Source organism: Schistocerca cancellata, chromosome 7 (assembly GCF_023864275.1).
Source record: "Schistocerca cancellata isolate TAMUIC-IGC-003103 chromosome 7, iqSchCanc2.1, whole genome shotgun sequence".
In the NCBI taxonomy this organism is placed as follows: domain Eukaryota; kingdom Metazoa; phylum Arthropoda; class Insecta; order Orthoptera; family Acrididae; genus Schistocerca; species Schistocerca cancellata.
Genome location: NC_064632.1, coordinates 408,393,972 through 408,415,067, shown reverse-complemented (window position 1 = coordinate 408,415,067; position 21,096 = coordinate 408,393,972). Strand labels below are relative to the sequence as shown.

At 40.5% G+C, this 21,096-nt stretch overlaps 1 pseudogene; it reads left to right on the top strand.

Moving 5' to 3' along the window:
* The first annotated feature begins 19,663 nt into the window (after positions 1 to 19,663).
* Positions 19,664 to 19,781, top strand: LOC126093122 (5S ribosomal RNA; annotated as a pseudogene).
* Positions 19,782 to 21,096: the final 1,315 nt, after the last annotated feature.

The window sequence follows — 21,096 nt, the reverse complement described above, 5'->3', positions numbered from 1 at the left end:
GTTCGTGAGTCGTGGAGATCCAAACATTTAGTTCAAATGGCTCTGAGCACTATGGGACTTAACTTCTGAGGTCATCAGTCCCCTACAACTTAGAACTACTTAAACCTAACTAACCTAAGCACATCACACACATCCATGCCCGAGGCAGGATTCGAACCTGCGACCGTCGTGGTCGCGCGGTTCCAGACTGTAGCGCCTAGAACCGCTCGGCCACTTAGGCCGGCAAACATTTAGTGCCTAGAGATAGTTTCGCTGTCCTTCTACATCTTTCCGTAGGTGCTCACAACAGTAGCACGTGAACATTCGACAAGCTTGGCCGTTTTTGAGAAACTCGGCCACAGGCGCTGCGTAATAATAATCTGCCCTTTGCCAAAGTCGCTTATCTCAAGGGATATCCCCATTTCCAGCTCATATCTTCGCTAGGGCGATCCCCCGCCCCTGTCTTCACCGCTTACATATTCTCGTGACCGTGTCACATGCCCGCAACGGCACCAAGCGGCAGTGATCATAGTGCTTGGCACCAAGCGGGCAGTGATCATAGTGTTTTGGCTTATCAGTTCAAAAATGGTTCAAATGGCTCTGAGCAATATGGGACTCAACTTCTGAGGTCATTAGTCCCCTAGAACTTAGAACTAGTTAAACCTAACTAACCTAAGGACATCACAAACATCCATGCCCGAGGCAGGATTCGAACCTGCGACCGTAGCGGTCTTGCGGTTCCAGACTGCAGCGCCTTTAACCGCACGGCCCCTTCGGCCGGCGGCTTATCAGTGTATACACTTGTACACATACCAATTATAAAAGATTCACGAACTCTCCTATCGCACTGCCAGTGCAAAAATATCTCCTATCTTCTGAATTCCTAAAGTTACACTTATTACAATTTGTCAGTTAAAAAAAGGTTCCTCTAATTGCACGCCTCTAGTGGAAAAGCCGTTTGATATTGCCTCATAAATCTACAGCTCCACACTGAGACTCACAAGGTTCACGCTGTGAGGAAAGCCATTTTTATACTAATTTTCATCCCGGTTGCCCCACTGCATCTCCGTGTTTCGTTTCGACAACTGAAAAAGCAAATAGGCATGGGAAAACACTTCTCAGTAATTCACCATCATTCCTGTACAATGAAACTCTACTGCTCTCCGTAACTGCAGCCAATTTACCAGCCATTTTACTCTCGTTTCGAGAGTCATCTGGTTTTTTTATTCTTTTTTTATTCTATTATTTCTCTCGGATACCCGTCAGTTCGTTTGCAACACTTGCAAGGTACTGTAAAACTGGTTGTAACCGTTGCATCGTCACTACAGATTCCACAACAACACGTGTTAGATATGATTCATCGTTATTTAATCGATTTTGAATTACATCTCCCAGCTCCAGGCTAACCTTTACAGCATGTTAATCCGCCACAGAAACAACTTCCTGCACCTAAGTGTGCTCTTTAATTTGGCTAATTGAATCACATTTCCCAGATTCCGGATAATCTGTGGTGTATGCTCATTAACTACAGGAATAATCTCTTCTTGAACCTCTGTAGCTCCTGCATGTCAGTATGCTTCATACTTTGATTCGTAACTTCCTGAACAGCTGTAATCCTATCTTCTACGTCAGTCTGTTCTCTTTCATTAATATTACATTCCATTCTTTCGTTTCACCTGATTTCGTTTCAAGTACTTCCGATTGTCCAAAATTGGCCTTAACTACTTTGTTCCCTTTTTCCAACATGACCTTGCTGTTCTTTCACTATGTTTGATCTACACCCCGCAAATCTAATTGCTTAAGATGACCTCATTAACTGTCACATATTTTAAACCCTCCATAAAAAGCTTTCCAAAATGTTCTTCTGTACTCGGATCTTTCTCCCCTGCAGATTTGTGATTTCTGAGCAACGCGCTGATACCGTCTGGAATCAATAGACAAAAGAAGCATACTGCTCATTGACCATAGTCCTATACATCTCGACACTGTAAAGTAGTAACAATTTCCACAGCATATTTCAGAAAGTGGAAAAAAAACTTTCATACATAACCACATCTCGGGCTCGAGATGCTGGAGTTGGAGGTCGTGTGTGTGTGAGGAGTGCTTGCTTGTGTGCATGAATGGTGTGTGTCTTTCTTTTAGTGATGAAGACTATGCCCGAAAGCTTTATGTAAGTGTCTGTTAATTGGACATTTCCACAACTTGAAGTGTCTTCTTTACGGTAAGTAGCAACCTGTCTTTTCCTACGTTGTTGGAGAGAAGTGTGTGCGACCGCTATCCATCTCAACCGTCGTTACTTAAAACTTGCTACTACCATACAGTTTGCAAAGTGAATGGTATAAGACTCCCTTTAAAATCTTATGGTACATGTATTTATACGTTGTGAGACGACTGGAAGCTGTTTTGAATGCCAACGGTTTTCCTACACCGCGTTAGCCATGGTAATGTGCTGTGATTTTGGTATTTCCCTATATTGTCCACTCCCTGTACACACACAGGCGCACCCACCCACCCACCCACCCACCCACCCACACACACACACACACACACATACACACATTTTTATGACGTTTGGTGTTAATATTGTTTTACTTTGTTCCCTTTATATTTATTTACAATTTAACATTTTGAATTACGTAACCACTGGATGGTCAAAGGAGACGTTTACTCTGTATTTTCACCTCTTCATGCGTAATATCTTTCGCAGTGTTGTTCACCAGTATTGTATAATCTTTGATAACGATAATCAGTTACACTGATGATGGTCCTGTAAGCAAAAAACCGGTTAATAAAATGAATTAATAGTGTTGAACATTCAGTTTTCTACTTTTCATTTATAATTACGAAATTGTACCACGGATCGACTTAAGATTGATTTGGCATGAATTTTAAATGATTGTTCAAACTTTTAATATCGTGATTTCCCTTTATGCACGTTTTTGTATTTGTACAAAGTTGTCGACAGTGTGGTTCAATAAACCTACGCCACACAGTGCCTAACTACATAATACTTTTAAGACTTTGATAGCTGGATCACAGTTTGCCCGAGTATCTTCATTCAGTCATTCGTATTTTAAAGGTTAATGCCTTGCCGATGCAACTACTTTTTTCTGTCACAAAGTTCAATTAATATGGAGAAGTGATTGCAGAAATTATTACCTGGAGAAAAATGAACTTATACGAAACTAAATTGTAAAGAGAGTTTATCTTTCATGAAACTCAGTGTAAGATGGCAAACATAGCCAAAAAGCCCGCAGTGTTGCAAACAATCGTTTTTCTTAAATAAGTAAAAAACTATAGCTGTGATAGAATAATATTACATCAGAAAGTTCTTTCTATTTATTTATTTTTTATATCGACTCCTTTTCTATGTTTCGACATGCATTGAAAATGCCGTTAAAATCTGGTTCTCTATAAATCTTTAACATTCATGTTCCCATGCTTGAAATTTACTGTACGTATATTTACGATAAGTCAAAAAAGTGCTTGTTTGAAAAATTAAAAAATATCTCCAGGTAACTGTTTTTTTAAAGTAAATGCGCTCTCGATAATTGGTTAGATCTTCTCAGTCGATGGCACTACAACAACTGTTTTAGACTTATGTTCTTCATGGAGAGTTGTGCTCCTGTGCTAGTAAATAATTTTTTCGATTTTTATTAATTGTAAGGAGGATCGAAAATGACTTATAAAACATGCAATTTCTCGGGAATATTTTTTAAATTAAGTGGCTCAGTTTTTATTTTATGAAAATAGCTTTTAGAGAAAGACATTATTGACATTTTTTCACGAATTAAAAATAAAGAAATTCTACGACCTTCTGCAGAAGAGATCACTTAAAGGAATCTAGTGGAAGCAGCTAACATTTTAGAGCTATGTACTTCGTGGAGGCTAACACTTAATACTTATATCTTCAAGGAAAAAAAATATTCGGATATGATTCATTGACTTTTATTACAAGTAATAAAGTAATGAAGTAAAACATGCAGCATGCAGTGCTTTTGTAATTTGCTATACGCTCATATTTTTTTGTTTTCAGGTAATGATTTTTGCAAATTTAAAATTAGGCCATCACAGAACGCTTGGATTAATTGGCTGTTCATTGTATTTTCGTGTATTCGTCACATCCTATCCTCTTCTAGACGTTATTCTAAATGCTTAATCCTAGGCCGTCCTCTTAATTTATTTCACAGCAGTTTCCCTTCAAGAATATTAATGATGAAGGTTTTGTGCCTGATGACATGCCCAGTGAATTTTATTTTTCTCTGTTTCTATTCCTCTAATAATATCCTCTCTTCGTTGACTTCTCTCAAGACACATGGGTTGGTTTTTCTTCACGTCCAGTTCGTTCTTGTCATTTACCGCTTCATCCACATTTCAGTATCATCAAGTCGATTTCTTTTCAGTTTATTCAGAGTCCAACTTTCACTTCCAGGGAACTGAACACTCCATACAAATGTATTTCCTAGGGATTTTCTGACATTTTTATTCATATATTCGCTGGTTAAAATGTTTTTCTTAGTCACACACACCTGCGTTACGGATACTGTCCTTCTCTACACTTTCACTAACCGCTATTATACTATCGAAATAATAAAATTGTTTCACCTACTCAATGTTTTTATATTGGTTTTAATTTCTCCCATATTTTTCGTACTGTCATTACTTTCGTTTTCCGCTTGTACACTTTTAATTTCCATAGCTTAAAAGTGTCTGATAGGAGTTGCAAATTTATATTCATTTCTTTTTTGAGTCTGCAGCTATAATGTCGTTGTCAGCAAATCTAATACAATGTACCCTTTAACCACTGACTTTTATTCTTTTTGTCTTCTCGTTCATGATCTTGATATCTTCTTCAATGAACATTAAATAAATATGGGGGTAGCGGACATCCTTGTCTAGGTCCTAACCTAATCTTGGCCTCTCTCTACATTACTGATGTTTAATTTTGCACTTTGGTTCTGATACGTTTGATTAATCGTACTTCTATCCTTTCTGTAAAGTCCTATTTTCTCATAGTTCTAAAGAGTAGCTCACAGTTCACTTGTCAAAAGCGCATTATAGATCAATTACAGTAAAGTAAGTTGTTCTGTTCATTTCTGTCCTTCTTTCCAAACGGACGTGCAACTAGAAAATTGCTTCCCTTGTTCCTCTACCTTGTTTAAATCTTAAATGTACTTACCTACGTTTCCTTTTAGGTACTTTGAACTATTAGTATTTTGGAGGTATGTGATATTATTGATAGTGTTCTATAATTTGAGAATTTAGTTGCTTTTCCTGTTTTAGCTATGGTGATGTTTCTATGTTGCGTGAAATCTTCTGTCATGTTTCTTCTTTCGAAGCAGCCATTTATTACTTTTAAAAATTGGTCTTTCATGTTGTTACCTAAATTTTCCGTAATTCTGCAGGAATGTTATGAACATCGGAATGTTATGAACACCAGTCGCTTTTCCTTCTTTGTCAGTGTAAAAGGCATGTTCAGATTCATGTCTCATGATGAGAGTACCTTGTTCTTCTTTTTCACACTCATCGACGTCTTCAAATAGATTAAATTCGTTCTTTAAGTCCTTATCACTGTTCAGTTCTTCTAGGTAGTCTTTCAAACGCCACATACGTCATCATTGTCTATCAGTATTATTCCTTCCTTATTTTTAACTACTACTGATCTCTTCCTGGGTTTGTACTAAAGACCTCGGATTTTCTTTTAAACTTGGTCCTGTTTTCCATTTTTCTTATCTTCTTATTCTTTCCAGGAATGCTGACCTCAATTCGCTCATCCACCCTCGGAGGAAACTGTTGACGACATTTAGGTGGGATAGGGTGCGGGGGCACTTGGTCCTAAAGTACGTTATAATTTTAAATTTAATAGATCGCACATTTGAACAGCTGGAGCAATCTTAGTACTGATAAAAAAAAAAAAAAAGAAAAGGGAAAAACTATTACTTCTGCACTTGATTTGGGAACGAACTTTTCACTTTTAGAGAAATTTAATTGTGGATGAGCCCTCGAGAGTCACAACATTAATCTAGCTGCAATATAAGTTTGAAATGCCGCAATCTTCAACAACCACAAGCGGACCGGTTTGAAAGCGTCTGGTACGAAGTATGTGCAAGTATTGTACCTCAGGGACAAAGGCAGCAGCGGCGAGCGAGCTGGAGTGAAAGAACGCCCATCTTCACCCGCGCGCCGTCTCTACTGCTCACCGCCACCCCCATCACCCCTCCCCCCCCCCCTCTCCCCAACACAGCAGGCAGATATCAGCGGCCGGCTACGACGCCACGGCGTCAGTCTACCTCGCGACGCCTTGCTGTTGTGACGTCACACAGGAGGACGGAACAGGTAAGACGCCGTCGCCGCATAACGCAGTACTGGGTACAATATGAGTTGCTGAAATGGGAACGGTGTAACTGGCTGTCCGTAGAAATCGGTCGATATGTTTGTGGTAATAGACTGATTTGTAGCGTAGTTCGAGGTTAGGTTGAAATGATAATTTGGTTGTGAGTCACCTAAGCAAATAAATTTGAATGCCAAATAAAGGATGTCGTAACGGGTTGATCTGTAACTTTGCCTAATGTTTCATGTTTCCTGCCATAATTAATCGGTCGATTTCATCCGAAAACCAGTCTTAATGTACTCCTTTTCGTTGCTTGCATTCGCTGTGATGATTGTAGGTGGCTGTCGAAACTTTGCATTCCATAGGAGCTCGCTTGACGTATATTTCCAATTCCCCACTCCCCCCCCCCCCTGCATTCCGTGCATCTCGTGTCATGTAAATTAAATATCATGGAGCGTGCCCATGAAGTCTGGTTTCATTACGGATGCGGTACTCTCTCCCTCTTATGTCATGCATTTGTCGCTGTTTTTCCATCAGTGAATATTCCTGATGTTTTTTCTGCTACTAAATACATATGTACACCTCAAATTTGATTTAACACGACAAAAATTTCTCAAAATTTTGTCTATTTCGTTTCATTTGTTGTAAAAAGAAACTAAAAAATCTTTTTAAACCAGACATTCTAAAATTTTTCTATGCTGTAACTGCGTAGAATGACATAAGAAAACAACATTAAACCTGTACACAGCATGAAGTAATTATATAAAGATCTTACAAAGTGTTTTCAAGCTTAACACCCCAACATTAGATACTTTTCGTGTGAAAGTATTGTACTTGTTAAATTTTGACATTACATAAGGAAGAGAAGGACACCACAATTTGCTCTTGAAGTGCGTTTATGGTTAGTAGCGATAACGTGTCAATACGATATGTTGATAACCCCATTTAGAATGCGTTAATCTTCATATATTTCAAATTAATACATCAGTATTTTCCCCCATAAAAAATTCCTGGTTGATAATCATAGTGTAAAATATCTACAATAACATAGCTGTTTTCAGTCGAATAAAATAATATTTCGTCACTGAGGGATGTCACATGTGATAAAAATTAAATAATTTCCCAGTATTTCAACCACTTGAGTTATAACAACTGTCACTGATTTTGTTATTGGTATATAATAAATGTAAAGGTCGCCGAAAATGGCCATAATAAGCGAGTTAAAATTATTAATGAATAACTTTGGAAAAATTTATTTTATATCTGGATGTATTTTTTCATCTGCACTCTGTACGGATGGTGAAATATGTACTGAGATAAAGTAAATAACTGAAAAACGGTGAAAAACATAACATACGAGTACATGTATGAAGTATATTAATGACACAGTCCGTCATGAACGCCATCTGAAGCCTGCTAACTGCTTTAATGAAGTTTTGTTAGTGTTCTAATGAACAGGTTTTTCGTGATACATGTATTTTTTTAGTAAGAATATTAATCCTTATACTTTAAGGCAGAAAAATACCAGCATGTATTTTATTATTTGAGAGATGGCATATATATTACGACATCGATTACCCGGAGGCTGTATAAATACGCTTTAAGGAGTGAAATGAATAGTACTGTAAATGACAATAATAACAAAAATTAAATCAGTGTGTGTGTGTGTGTGTGTGTGTGTGTGTGTGTGTGTTATAGTGTGATTTAAAGCAACTGTTAATTCAGGTTCACATATACCTCAATTCACAACATTTGTTGTTATTTTTCTGTATGCAGAAGAAACAAGAACGAAAGAGTATGTATTTATTAAAAGTCTTTGGCTCTCTTTTTGGGTTTTGTTGCTGATCTCACCTTCGGATGTACGGCTTTTGTTTGTTTCTTACTCATATACTTACAGATCTGACACCTTTAGTACTACAGGCAGCAACTCTTACGAAGACTGCTCGCTTACAACTTGTACAAAGTAACTAAGTCACCCGGTTTTCTACATTCATCTCAGCTGTTTGTCTATATACTGCTATTTACATAATTAGTGGTGCGCTTTATCTACAAACTAAGTTGACCATCTTCACTTACTAAAGCTGCTTACAATGTTAGGTCTGCTCTTCATTGACTTGAAAACAGGAATGGCTTTTTTTATTTTCATCACGTCTTTTTTTTTTAAAATAACAGTAAGTGGAAATGTGTAACTAACCTTCCGCTTACCAAAAAATCTGTTTAGCTTTGCCTAACAGTTGGGCCTCTCAGCCCTGTGTTGTTTAAATTGACAGAAATTGACAATATTTTGACTACTTATGATGTAAACGACTTTTGAGGTATAAAAATTTCTAAATAATTTTATTTACTTGAAGTTTATATTTAATAAAAGCAGAATTTCTTTGCTTTTACTGGTGGCTTTTATTCTTATTGCTAAGTTGCACAGGATCTACAGACAATAGCAGAATGTTCCGAGCATAAAGATTATAACATTTAATTTCACTTTTTCTATCGTTCTTCTCTACACAATACGCACACCTGCTCCTTTTCTTGGCTGGTGGTTTCACTGTCCTTCCTGGATCCGTTGTTGCTAATGAGTTCGTTGACTTCTTTATCCCTGCTGGTTGTTTTCCCAAATTGGACGTTTCATTTTCATCGATCATGTTGTAGAAAACCACCGATGTCCCGTGCTTTGTTTTTCTCTTCACACGGTAGCATCGCGTCGTCTGGTGCTCGATGTCAACGGCGCCCTTTGTGGCGTTGTATGTCATTATATCCTCAGGTTTCTGCACTTGTGATGATGACACCGTTGATTTCCAACGAAGAGAGCTGAGGACGATAATACCTTTGTTTTTCTAAGGCACATAGGAGACTGTCATCACATCTGATTGAAAACCAAATAATTACGTCATTTAGGTGTAATAAAATCGGCAGGCACTTCAACTTTATTTTTTTCGGATAGTACCAACTAGTATCAGATCTTTTGACAAATAACGAGCTAACTCGAGATACGAAAATAATTATTGCCGGTGCTATTACTCACAGATTTGTCCAGTTCAGTCACCAGTGTTTTCGCAACATTCTCTCCAAGTCGCATGGCTTCCTCCTATTCCAAATACACTTTCATGATCCCGCAGTAGTTTGTTGCACTGTCACAGATTGTCCAGGACTTTATTCCGTACCTACCAGGTTTTGATGTGATGTATTGTCGAAATAGGAAGCGACCTCGAAACTTGATCATCTATTCATATGCGGGTAACCACATCTTGGAATGTAGGCGTCCCGAAGGATAACACCCCACATCTCAAAATCTTCTCTGATTGGTACTAATCTCTCACTTGACACATTTTCACGTCGGGCAGCTGCATTGTCAAAGCGCAAGACCCTCAGAATAGCAGGGAAGCGGTTGCGACATATAATTTCATTACGAGGTTGTCGACCACACTCAACAATCCAGAGCTGACTGATATTTTTGTTTCTTGACTTGTAAAGTCCAGTTAGGATCAGAACACCAAGAAACTTTTTCATTTCATGCACTTCTTTATCCACCCAGGCCTCATAAACGAATCTACCTACCTTGTTGGTCCACAAACATACATTGTCTATGAGGGGTACAAGAAAAAACAAAAGCAACATAAAGCAAGATTCTACTCATTATCAGAGTTCATAATCGAGGTAGGTTCCTGGTCTTCCTTCAGTATATCCTTTTTGCTCTGGCTACCAGAAATGCCTGTCTGAGGAGGCGTAGCTCCTATTTAATTCTCATTACCAGAAAACATGTCACACTCAATATAATTTGCACTACATTTGTCTTCTCTCCATCTTCGTAAAGGAATTGTTCATTTTCATCTAGTTCTGATTTTTAGCGACGTTTATGTCATCAGTGGAAGATTCACATCCTCTAGAAGGCTTTTCGAAATCAGAGGACTGCTTCAGCAATTTCCTTACCTCCTCATCTGATAGTCCTTTTCCCCGAGACATTTTTAGTTTGTAGAATAGACAACTGTTATGAAATAATGCACTAAAATAAACGAGCGCTTATCACAAGGAGGACTGTTGAACACGGAAAGACTAATAGCGTGAGTTAAAAATGGAAAATGACATAACAGACGCTGTGCAGACAGACATTTGGTTGTTGATAAATTGCTTCTAACCGCTCAGGCCTCCGAGACACGTACGGGAGGAAACGTGCACCAACACTTTGACACAAAGCCATAGGCAAATATCTGTACTTTTTCCCAGAATCATGACTAACTTGACAAACTTCGACAATTAGAAAAAGTCGTAAAATTTCATTAAAATAAATACATAGTTATTGATAGAGAAAATGTTAAACATCACGGACGGGCCTCTGAGGCCCAATTGTAGGTAAAGGGTTAACCATCAGAGATGAAGGAATTATAGCACTAACGTTTCAAATATGGACGTTTATAACTTCACTAGTCTTATTTATTGTATGGTCAATAATAGATTCGTACCTGATTTTCAGCTTCCGTCAATTGGATATTCAGTGGAGTTTTGAGGGAAATAATCAAATTAAGGACTTCAAACCTTATGATCTATACGCTTCCTCTATTTCTTTCCATACGTCCCGCAAGGAACAAATGAGGTAATGCAGAAGGCTTTTTCGTGACTAGTCAATGAAATTCGCATTCGATAACTTAATGTGACATGCATATGTTGCTAAAGACGTATGATGAGATATTTCGATGTCAGAATTGGGAATTTAATGCGTTCAGCATATGTTTCGCTGTTACATACACAAGCGTGATATTTTGTTTCCAACAGTTCAAACGCAAAAAAAAAGATCGAACTATGGATAAAATTTCTGAGTTGCAGTGGCAGGGGGTGAAGAGTAATGAAGTCTTCGAAAGGTGATCATTCTCTCTGGCCCACCAAAAAGCGTCCTATTATCATTTCAGGAAATTTTTACCTGGCTCCAAAAATGCTACTGCTAGATAAACACAACGATGTAACGATTCTTTAATATACCTAAATCATTTTGAAAAATGATGCTTCATTCGATAATATTCAGCTCGCATTTGGTGGACTTACGAAAGTTAATCGTTTCGATCCTCAATAGGAAAAGTCTCTTGTTACAAAAGCAGCACTCCAAATCGCCATCTAGCGCTCATTGCAGACATTTAAAATTTTAAGTCACAGAGATAAACAGTAGACGACGATGTGACGTATTATGTCAGAAACCAGATACTTGCTCTGTCAGTGACACATTGAAGTCGTAATCGTTTAACTATCATAAATGCACCAATACGATCAAGACAGTTGCGAATAAAAACGTTATGATGCTGGAACACAAAACCAGCAGACTTGTGTTCAGTTGCGTAACCCGGTTGCGCAACGCTGTTGTTCGACGGCTGTCGCTCTCGTTTGATATGCAACAGGGCCATATACACTATCTGATCAAAAATCATATGTGGACACTAATACGTAATGCGGAAGTAACCACTAGATGTCGCGAAAGGTTCACAGGTGACTATAAAAGGAGTTGAGGAATATTGTCATGAAGTGGAGCAGCAGAAACAGCAGAATGCGTCGGTCACGTGACCTCAGTGACTTCCAAATGGACTAATCATTGGATATTAGCTGACTGTTTGTGATATGATTGTGAATGGGAAACTCGAAGAAATAACGGAGACGCGTCACACTTCATGTACCGACGGACGGTGACCGTCGAATATGGCGGAAGGTAGTTGTAAAACAACGTATTAAATCAGCAGAAGGCATCACTCGTGAGTTCCAAAGCGCTGCCAGAAGTCCAGGTAGCACAATGATAGCGCGCTGCTGGTACAATGATCGAGAAACTCCTCATAGCGCACACATTTCTTAAAATTTTGTTTCTCTATGGGTCCACAGCCTCTACATCCATACAGATATAAAAATGGTTATACGTATGTACGTTATAAGACAAAAAAGACCACGAAGGAATTATCCGAACATCTCGGATATCGGTAGGTACTATGTACTCGTACATGTACATTGAAACAAATGATTATAATTTCAGAAAAGTTAAACGTATTACTCCACTCCATTTTGGACTGAGGCAGCAACAGTGGTTCAATGCTGAAAAAATAGATATTGATCAACGGCTTTTAAATACGACTAATGTGGTCTCCGCTGCTCAAGGCAAGTGAATCACTTTATTTCTGACCTTCAGCTTAAGTATCTCATTAATCGGTACTAGATAGGTTCGCGAATAAATTGTTATCTCACAATATTCTTATTACTAATTACAGATGAAACGGAGATGCGCTAACCACGCGAAACGCGTCATTATTAATAATACACTTCTAGCAGAGACTGTTTTCATTTTTGGATTCAGAAAAACTGGATGATTTATTCAAAGGAACTTCACAAGTTGAGCAAGTCAATTGTCCGTCGTCCACCTCTGGCCCTTATGCAAGCAATTATTCGGCTTGGCAGTATAAACTCTCGCCGTGATGGGGGCGGACATTATCTTGCTGAAATGTAAGCCAGAAGAGCAATAAAACAGGGTGTAGAGTATCGTTGACGTGCCGCTATTCCTTAAGGATGCCGCGGATGACAACCAAAGGTGTCCTCCTACGAAATGAAATGGCACCCCATACCTTCCTAGTTGTCAGGCCGTAGGGCGGCGGAAAGTCAGGTTGGTGTGCCACCTCTGTCCGAGGCGTCTCCAGACAACTCTTCGCTGGTTATTGGGATTGAATTCGAAGCGAGACTTATCACTGAAGACAAATATATAACAGTCAATGAGATTCCTGGACAGGGGTCAATGCTAGCCGGTGCAAAGGGCACTGTGAGCTCAGACTCCCTTTCCGTGAGCAACCTATTAGTAGCCCTCGTGGTCACTGATGCACGTTGCAAGTCGCATCGATGATGATGAGGAATTCGGCGCTCTGAGCGCCTTCCTGACGACTGCTCGGTCCTCACGTTCTGTCGTCTCTCTAGGTCGATCGCTTCCTTCTTAACTCTGTGTTCGGCCGTGGTTCACTCAAGCCTGCCAACGACGTCGAATAGCGGCATCGCTCATATTTCAAATGTTGGGGGACTCGACGGTTACTGCAGCCTGGTTCTTTCAGCCCAGCTACACATCGTCTCTCAAATGTTGCCACCTGCGTATATTGTTGAAGCGCCTGTGTGCGAGGCATAGTCAGTATGCAACTGAATACACGAAATGAAATTCGCAAAGATTTTATGCCCTGTTATCGACATGTACTCTGTTTATTGTTCTTGCCAGCTGCTCGACGAAACTGCGCTGAAACGTCGCACATTCATCTATCGGTAGCTAAAATTTATAATTTTGCAGTTTCTGTCGATATCTGTACGACTATCAGTTTGTGACCAATTTGCGAACTCCTTTGCGGTGCGTCAATTTCTTGTCTTAGAATGTATGTATGTTCCACTTCTACTAGACAGATTCCGATCAAACGTGGTATATCTATCACTTATTGTACGGAAAGAATCTCTGTGCGGTATAAACCGATCGTCCTATCAAACGGGTGGAGGTAGTCCACAGCGCCACAGCGCACGAATACCCACACTTAAGTCATTCGGGAATCTAGAATGAGATCACTTAGACACTTGCAACAAACTTTACACATCATTTCAAACCTTTACGAAATTTACGAAACATTTTTTCGCTGACGACTCCCACTAAATGATGAAAGATTGAAAATGTATGACTTACTACATTTTCGCTGTTCCTACCGTAAAACTTCCGCATGAAACTTGCTGTGTTGCAGGCTATATTCAGTATACCACTGAATGTACTAGAAAATTTGTACGGCGCTTAGTGCAGGAGAAGGATGTCATAAACACTTAGCGGCATGACAAACAACTGCATCGTGCTAGGTGTTTAAATTTATTACTTCGTTGCTACCAACTCTATTCGCAACATTTTTCGCACATTTATATGACAGCGACATATAAATGTGTCAGATTTTAAGTTGACATGGCTTAAAGCCACAAAAATCTGCACTTCATAATGGCCTAAGGCCGAAATTGCAATCGTGAAATAAGGAGTTACATTCACTGGCGTAAATATGATGTCTTTTATAAAGTTCTACATGACTGTGAATCCCAGGTATAAAAAGTTAATTAATTTACATATTTTTTCATTTCTAACCGAGAAGCCAAATTCAAATTTTCATAGATTTAGCTTTAAAAATGCTGATGTAATGAAATATTTCATTAAAAATTTCTTAGCCTGTTTCACTCCTTTAGAGGCTGAATGACCAAAAACATTGAAACCACGTACTTTTTTATTTGTAACTGAGAACTCAAAGTTGAATTTTCATAAACGCAACCTTAAAAAGACTTTATTATTTGTTTCGTAACGATTTATTTCAAAAACTCTTTCAACTACTCTTACATTGCCACAGGGTCTAAGTTTCGAAAAGTGTTGAAACACGTATTTGTTTATTTCAGACCGAGAAACTGAATACTAATTTTCTGAGGTCTTGCCTCGAAATTGCCTTAACAGCGGTCTATTTTCAAAAAATCCTTTCACCATCTTTTTCACACCCTTAGGGGTGGAATTTCGAGAACTCATCTTTAAACGACTCCTACATCATAAGATCAGCACCCTCTTCCAATTCTAAGTTTCTATCTTTAGGAGTTCGGGGTGGACGATGTTGAGTCAGTGACTGCGTCATTCAGGATATTGCCTTTTATATACAGAGATTTAACCTATGTTGCCGTGAAAGCCCATTCATGCACACGTGACCAGCTGACAGTCTCCATCAGACTCTTATAACAGGACGGCACCGAGTCCAGAATTGGTGGAATCGGACTGGAAGGTAAACAGACGCTCAAAATCCAGAATGACTAGGATGAAGGTATTACTGACGGCATGCTTCGTACATATCAGTAGCTTACTACTGCGTAAGCCTTCAAAATAAAATAAAATAACATCTTAAGTTACACGGCTGTTGATGAATTTAATCGACATTGACAATTACTTAACCAGTCCATGTCTCCTGTCCATGATGGACCAACAGAGACTGTAATATCTCTCCCTGCATGGTGTCTATAAAGTGGATGGATATTCCTCATGATCTGAAGTGGTTACTATGTCCCACATAAAGGTTACCTTTCCTTCAAGAAAATGAAAAAGGCCCAAATTAAGAAATGCAATCTGGCTTTGCTCAGTTACACTATGAATGGTCACCCATGGGGTGCCGACCTCACATCTTCCATTTGAGACCCATTCGTGCTACACTCTAGCTGTACCTCTGAGCAGCTAACAGTTTATAGTCGGAAGGCCAGGGAGTACTGGTGCACGGCCACTATCATCCTGCACAGAGGCTGCAGACCAAACCACAAAATGTGATGACCGCGAGGGCGCCTTTTGGAATCGATATCCACCCCTTAGCGACCCAAGTTGGATGGGTAACGCCTGCAGGTTTTCAGGCCTGTATCCCGCACGACACCGACTCTGCCGACATCGCAATCCCTGAAGGTGCCAATCAACGTCAACCACGAGTTGACCTCCGCGAGTCAATAAATTCCAGTTACGTGTGCCGCTCCGGTCGCCGTTGGCAAACACCACCGAGAAGCTATTTTGCGCAGTATAAATCCTGACACTGGATGTATTCATAGCCAACACTGGCTTACCGACGTCTTCCGGCATGCCACCAGACCACACTCCTTCACTCCGAGCTTCGCATCTTGCACACCATTCCCTGGGTCTTCTCCCACACGGGATCGTAAACCTGTGAAGTTATCTACGAGGGCAAGACAACTGACTGCTAACTCGATCTTTTGTAACCGATTTAAGTCTAGACTAAGCTGTTTGTCTTCCATTTACAAATACTTTTCCCCAGCAGGCAACTGACGAGGATTATGGGTAGCCCGTTCTTGTCTAAAAGCAGTTCTGATCTCCAAGTTCCTTGATAGTTCTTCTCTAAATTTTATTTTGTATTTCAGTATAATAAGCAGGATTTAAGATCGTACTGTATAGGCCTATCCCGTTTACTGTGAGGAAGGGGGGATATCTGTCTACCGGAAGTCGACTTAAATTGCTATGTAAGATCAGGTGTGTGAATATGGAGGATTATTTCCACATGTAAAGGGTCTTCAAATCTTTACTCATTGTTGGAGAAAAAAAGAAAACGCTAAAAGGCTTGTTAAAACCCAAAGCAATATCTATCTCTATAAAGGGTAATAAAAATAAATGTAACTGTAGAAGTATAAGTCTCCTAGTCTCAGTCTACATATTGTACGCCAAAATTGTGAATGCAAGCCTAAGGAATATCATGGATAAACTAAAATCTGAAGAACAATCAGGTCTTAGAAAGGAACGATCAGCTTGTGATGTTTTCACCTACAAAAAGGAACAGAAAAGAGGCGAAAATTCAATAAGAAACCTATCTTGCTTTTATAGGTTTTGAAAAGGAATTTGACAATTTCAAAAAATGCTGTCGAATGTAATGGATGAGCGAGGTTATCTATCTCACATCATAAATGCTGTTAGGAGCCTATACAAAACATCTAAATTTTAATACATATTGGAAATATAATCAGAAAGCCAATGAACACAATGGGCTACGACAAAGATGTTGTATTTCTCTTCAATATGTACTTCGATGAAGTGATCAGTAAATGGAAGAAGTTGGATAAAAACGGAGTACGTTTAGATCGTGTCACTAGACTAAACGTAATTTTATATGCAGACGATCTAACTTTGCCTGCAGAGATGATCTTCAGCTGGGGGTCTACAAATTGCAGCAGATAGCCTCATACGGCAGTCTGACATCATCGGTAGGTATAACAAAAGTGATGGCATTTCAGAGCATACAACCAGTAACATACCGAAATAGTCTTGAATAACAAAATCTTCGAGCAAGTCAAACATTGCGAAATGAGTTATGAATATAACCTTGACGTGGACCGAAAATTAAATAAATTTATTTCCACATATGGAACGGTCTTTAAAAGTTTGCAGACCGGACTACCGTAACAGGCGATTTCTCTAATACACGAAATGAAGAAGAAGAAGAAAATGAAGCTCTTTAGGCTTTGTATGTGAAGATGGTTTTCATTTTCAGTGTCTGTTCTACACATGACCTTGACTTGCTGAATCCGGCTTAGAACTTACCTATGTAGGAGTGTAGTTGAACCTCAACTCTTCTGGGAGATGCCTTAGAGAAGAGATTTTTCTATAGGTGTTAGGTCTGACCTGTTTTCCTTCTGTCTAGCAGGTGAATGATAGGAAATTATTATTGTAGTTTCCACTTAATAAAGGTTAACTCATTTAAATGTTTAAAAGAGGTGCCCGATAGAAGTAGCATTATGGGAATTCTAGGATGGATTACGTTCAATTCGTACAGTCGCTTGATCGGCTGTTGCCGATGATGGTATAGTCTACAGGAAAGTAGTATCACACGAAAGTTGTGAACAAATCAATGAGGATTTGCAGAAAATAAATGCTTGGTGTAATGACTAGCAGTTATCTCTCAATATTAGTAAGTGTAACCTACTGCGTATAACAAAGCGAAAATCCCCATTAATGTACGAGTACAAAATGCCCAGTCTTTGGAAGCGGTAACATCCGTCAAGTATCTTGGTGTGACTATTCGAAATGATCTCAAATGGAACGATCAGATTACACAAGTAACAGGTAAGGCGAACTCTACATTGGGGTTTGCTGCTAGAATCCTGAAGCGATGCAGTCCTTCAACAAAGTAAATTGCTTACAATACTTTAGTTAGTCCAGTCTTGGAGTACTGTTCGTCTGTATGGGACCCTTACCAGTTTGGTCTGATTCAAGAGATTGAAAAGGTCCAAAGAAGAGCGTCAAGATTCGTGACTGGTGCTTTTAGCCATCGCGAGAGCGTTACAAATCTCATAGAAAGTTAGAAGTGGGACACACTTGCAGATAGACGACACGATAAACGGAAGGGGCTGCTCACTAAATTCCGAAATCCGATCTTCGCCGAGGATGTAGAGCATATATTACTACCACCAAATTTCAAATCGCGCAATGATCACCACTCAAAGATAAGGGAAATTAGAGCTCGTAGCTCGTACTGAGGCGTTCAGGCAGTAGTTTTTCCCTCGCGCGATCCGCGAGTGGAACAGAGGGGGAGAGGGGGAATATGACTTTGGCTCGAATTGTGTCCTCCGCCACACACCGCTTGGTGGCTAGCGGAGTATATATGTAGATATAGATATAGGTCAATATGAGTATGGGATTTACTGGAAGAATCAAGGAAAATACCTAGTCTGACTTTAATTTATATGTGCCTCACTATAACTGTCCAATCAAAGCATCCTTTTTCACCACATCTACCGAATTTTTGTTAAGTACTATCTAACAGAACACGTCTTCTTCTGTGAATGGAGGAATAACAAATAATTGTCTATCGCTTGTGCAAGAGCCGTGACAGATCAGAGAAAAGTTAAGCAGTAGCATCTGAATCCAATTTCACAAAACAACGACCCAATGGTAACGCAAGATCTGGTCAACCTCTGCGTAGGGAGAACACAGTCTATGATTACTCGCAGTGGCGGTGACTTGGAGTCCACAGGAACAAACAGGCGGTTTCCAGCATAGATTGCGGAGGAGTTAATGAGGTGAATGGCTAGCCAGAAACAAAGCCTACAGCTCAGCGAAAGTCGTCGTAAGTCTGTGTAAAGCACTCTGGGGAGCATTCGAAATGGAAAAAGCAAACATAGATGAAGTCAGTCACTTTACTCTCAAGGGCATGTACTGAAGAGTTGATTTCAGAAAATAGAGAGGAACTGAGGGCTTAGTGTGGGGCCAAGGCATTTAAAAGTGTTCTTGCATAAGTGGACGAGCTCTTGTGACATTTCCATGATGGCTGAACTCCACCTGCTTTTAATGGGTACAGAAATGCTCAAGCTTGTGCTAACATCGTCGAGGATGGCGAAAGAGTGTTGCCGGAATCTCCGCCAAAGGCATGCGTGGCATTTTCTCATTGTGGTCGATGCTGCCTGTGAAACTCCTGGCCGATTGACGGTTTATGGGGCGCTATTTGGTCTATCACCCAGCCAGCCGTACCCTAAATGGGGACAACGGTTCAGCCACCATGGTTACCTCGGGCTCCACCGACTGCTTGAAAGGGCGTGCTGTGGCGTTTGTGGGAATGGGAAGTGACTTAGGGATTGTAAGTGGTTTCATCTCCATTAACTGCCATCGCTGGTCATTGATAGCCCCCTGTTGGCGCCTAAATTGAGGTCTGCGGTTGTAGTGGTGGCAGGTAGGCCGTTGGGCAGGCTTGATACCGTGCATCATGCTTTGGTCTGTGTGCGGTGGCCGTGAGGGGAAGGGGGGGGGGTGAGAAGGAGGAACTGCGCTACGCTTACTGGCCTCAAACGTTGAACATTTGTGACCCCGTATTACCGACTACTTAGGGCAACGGCCTTTCCGCAGTGGATACACCGGTTCCCGAGAGATCACCGAAGTTAAGCGCTGTCGGGCGTGGGCGGCACTTGGATGGGTGACCATCCAGGCCGCCATGCGCTGTTGCCATTTTTTGGGGTGCACTGAGCCTCGTGATGCCAATTGCGGAGCTGCTCGACCGATTAGTAGCGGCTTCGGTCAAGAATACCATCATAACGACTGGGAGCGCGGTGTGCTGACCCCACGCCCCTCCTATCCGCATCCTCCTCTGTAGATGACACGGCGGTCGGATGGTCCCGGTAGGCCACTCGTAGACTGAAGACGGAGTGCATTACCGACTACTACACCTTGGAACCACCTGGGTTTAAAGCCTAAAGTGTGAGTCCTTATGCAGGAGCTAGTGTGTTAATAAGGTAGTGAGACTGTATGCATGGATAGTGGGCTCGATGACTTGGATATGAGAGATCGAAGAGGGTCTGCAACCATGTAAAATTTCGCGTGGGCTGTGTCCATTTACTTGGGTGAATTGGTACGTTGCGACGAAGCTGGTGAATCTCCTCCAGAGTCAGCTCTCGTCAGAAGCTAGCGAATCTGCATTTTGAAAATCCAAATCACTTGCTAAATTTTAAATTTTGACGCTGGTCAGGTACTGAATACCACTGCGTTTGCGAAAATCCTGAAATTCAGTTCCAAATATAGAGGGTCATTGCCTACATATACATTGGCACTATGTGATCAAAAGTATCTGGACAGCCCAAAAACCATACGTTTTTCGTATTAGATGCATTGTGCTGCCACCTACTGCCAGGTACTCCATATCAGGCACGTCAGTACTCATTAGACATCGTGAGAGAGCAGAATGAGGTGCTCCGTGGAACTCTCGAACTTCGAACGTGGTCAGGAGATTGGATGTCACTTGTATCATACGCCCGTGCGCGAGATTTACACACTGCTAAACATCCCTAGGTCCACTGTTTCCGATGTGATAGTGAATTTGAAGGGTCACATACAGGACAAAAGCGTAGAGGTCGAGCTCGTCTGTTGCCCGCCGTCAGTTGAAGAGGGTCGTAATGTGTAATAGGCAGACATCTATCGAGACCATCACATGGGAATTCCAAACCGCATCATGATCCACTGCAAGTACAATGACAGTTAGACGGGAGGTGAGAAAACTTGGATTTCATGGTTGAGCGGCTGCCGATAAGCCACACATCACGGCGGTAAATGCCAAACGACTCCTTGCTTGGTGTAACCATTGGACGATTGAACAGTGGAAAAACGTTGTGTGGAGTGATGAATCACGGTACACCATGTGGCGATCCGATGACAGGGTGTGTGTATGGTGAATGCCCGGTGAACGTCATCTGCCAGCGTGTTTTTCATGGAGGGGGCTTGCACCCCTTGTTGTTTTGCGTGGCACTATCGCAGCACAGCCCTACATTGT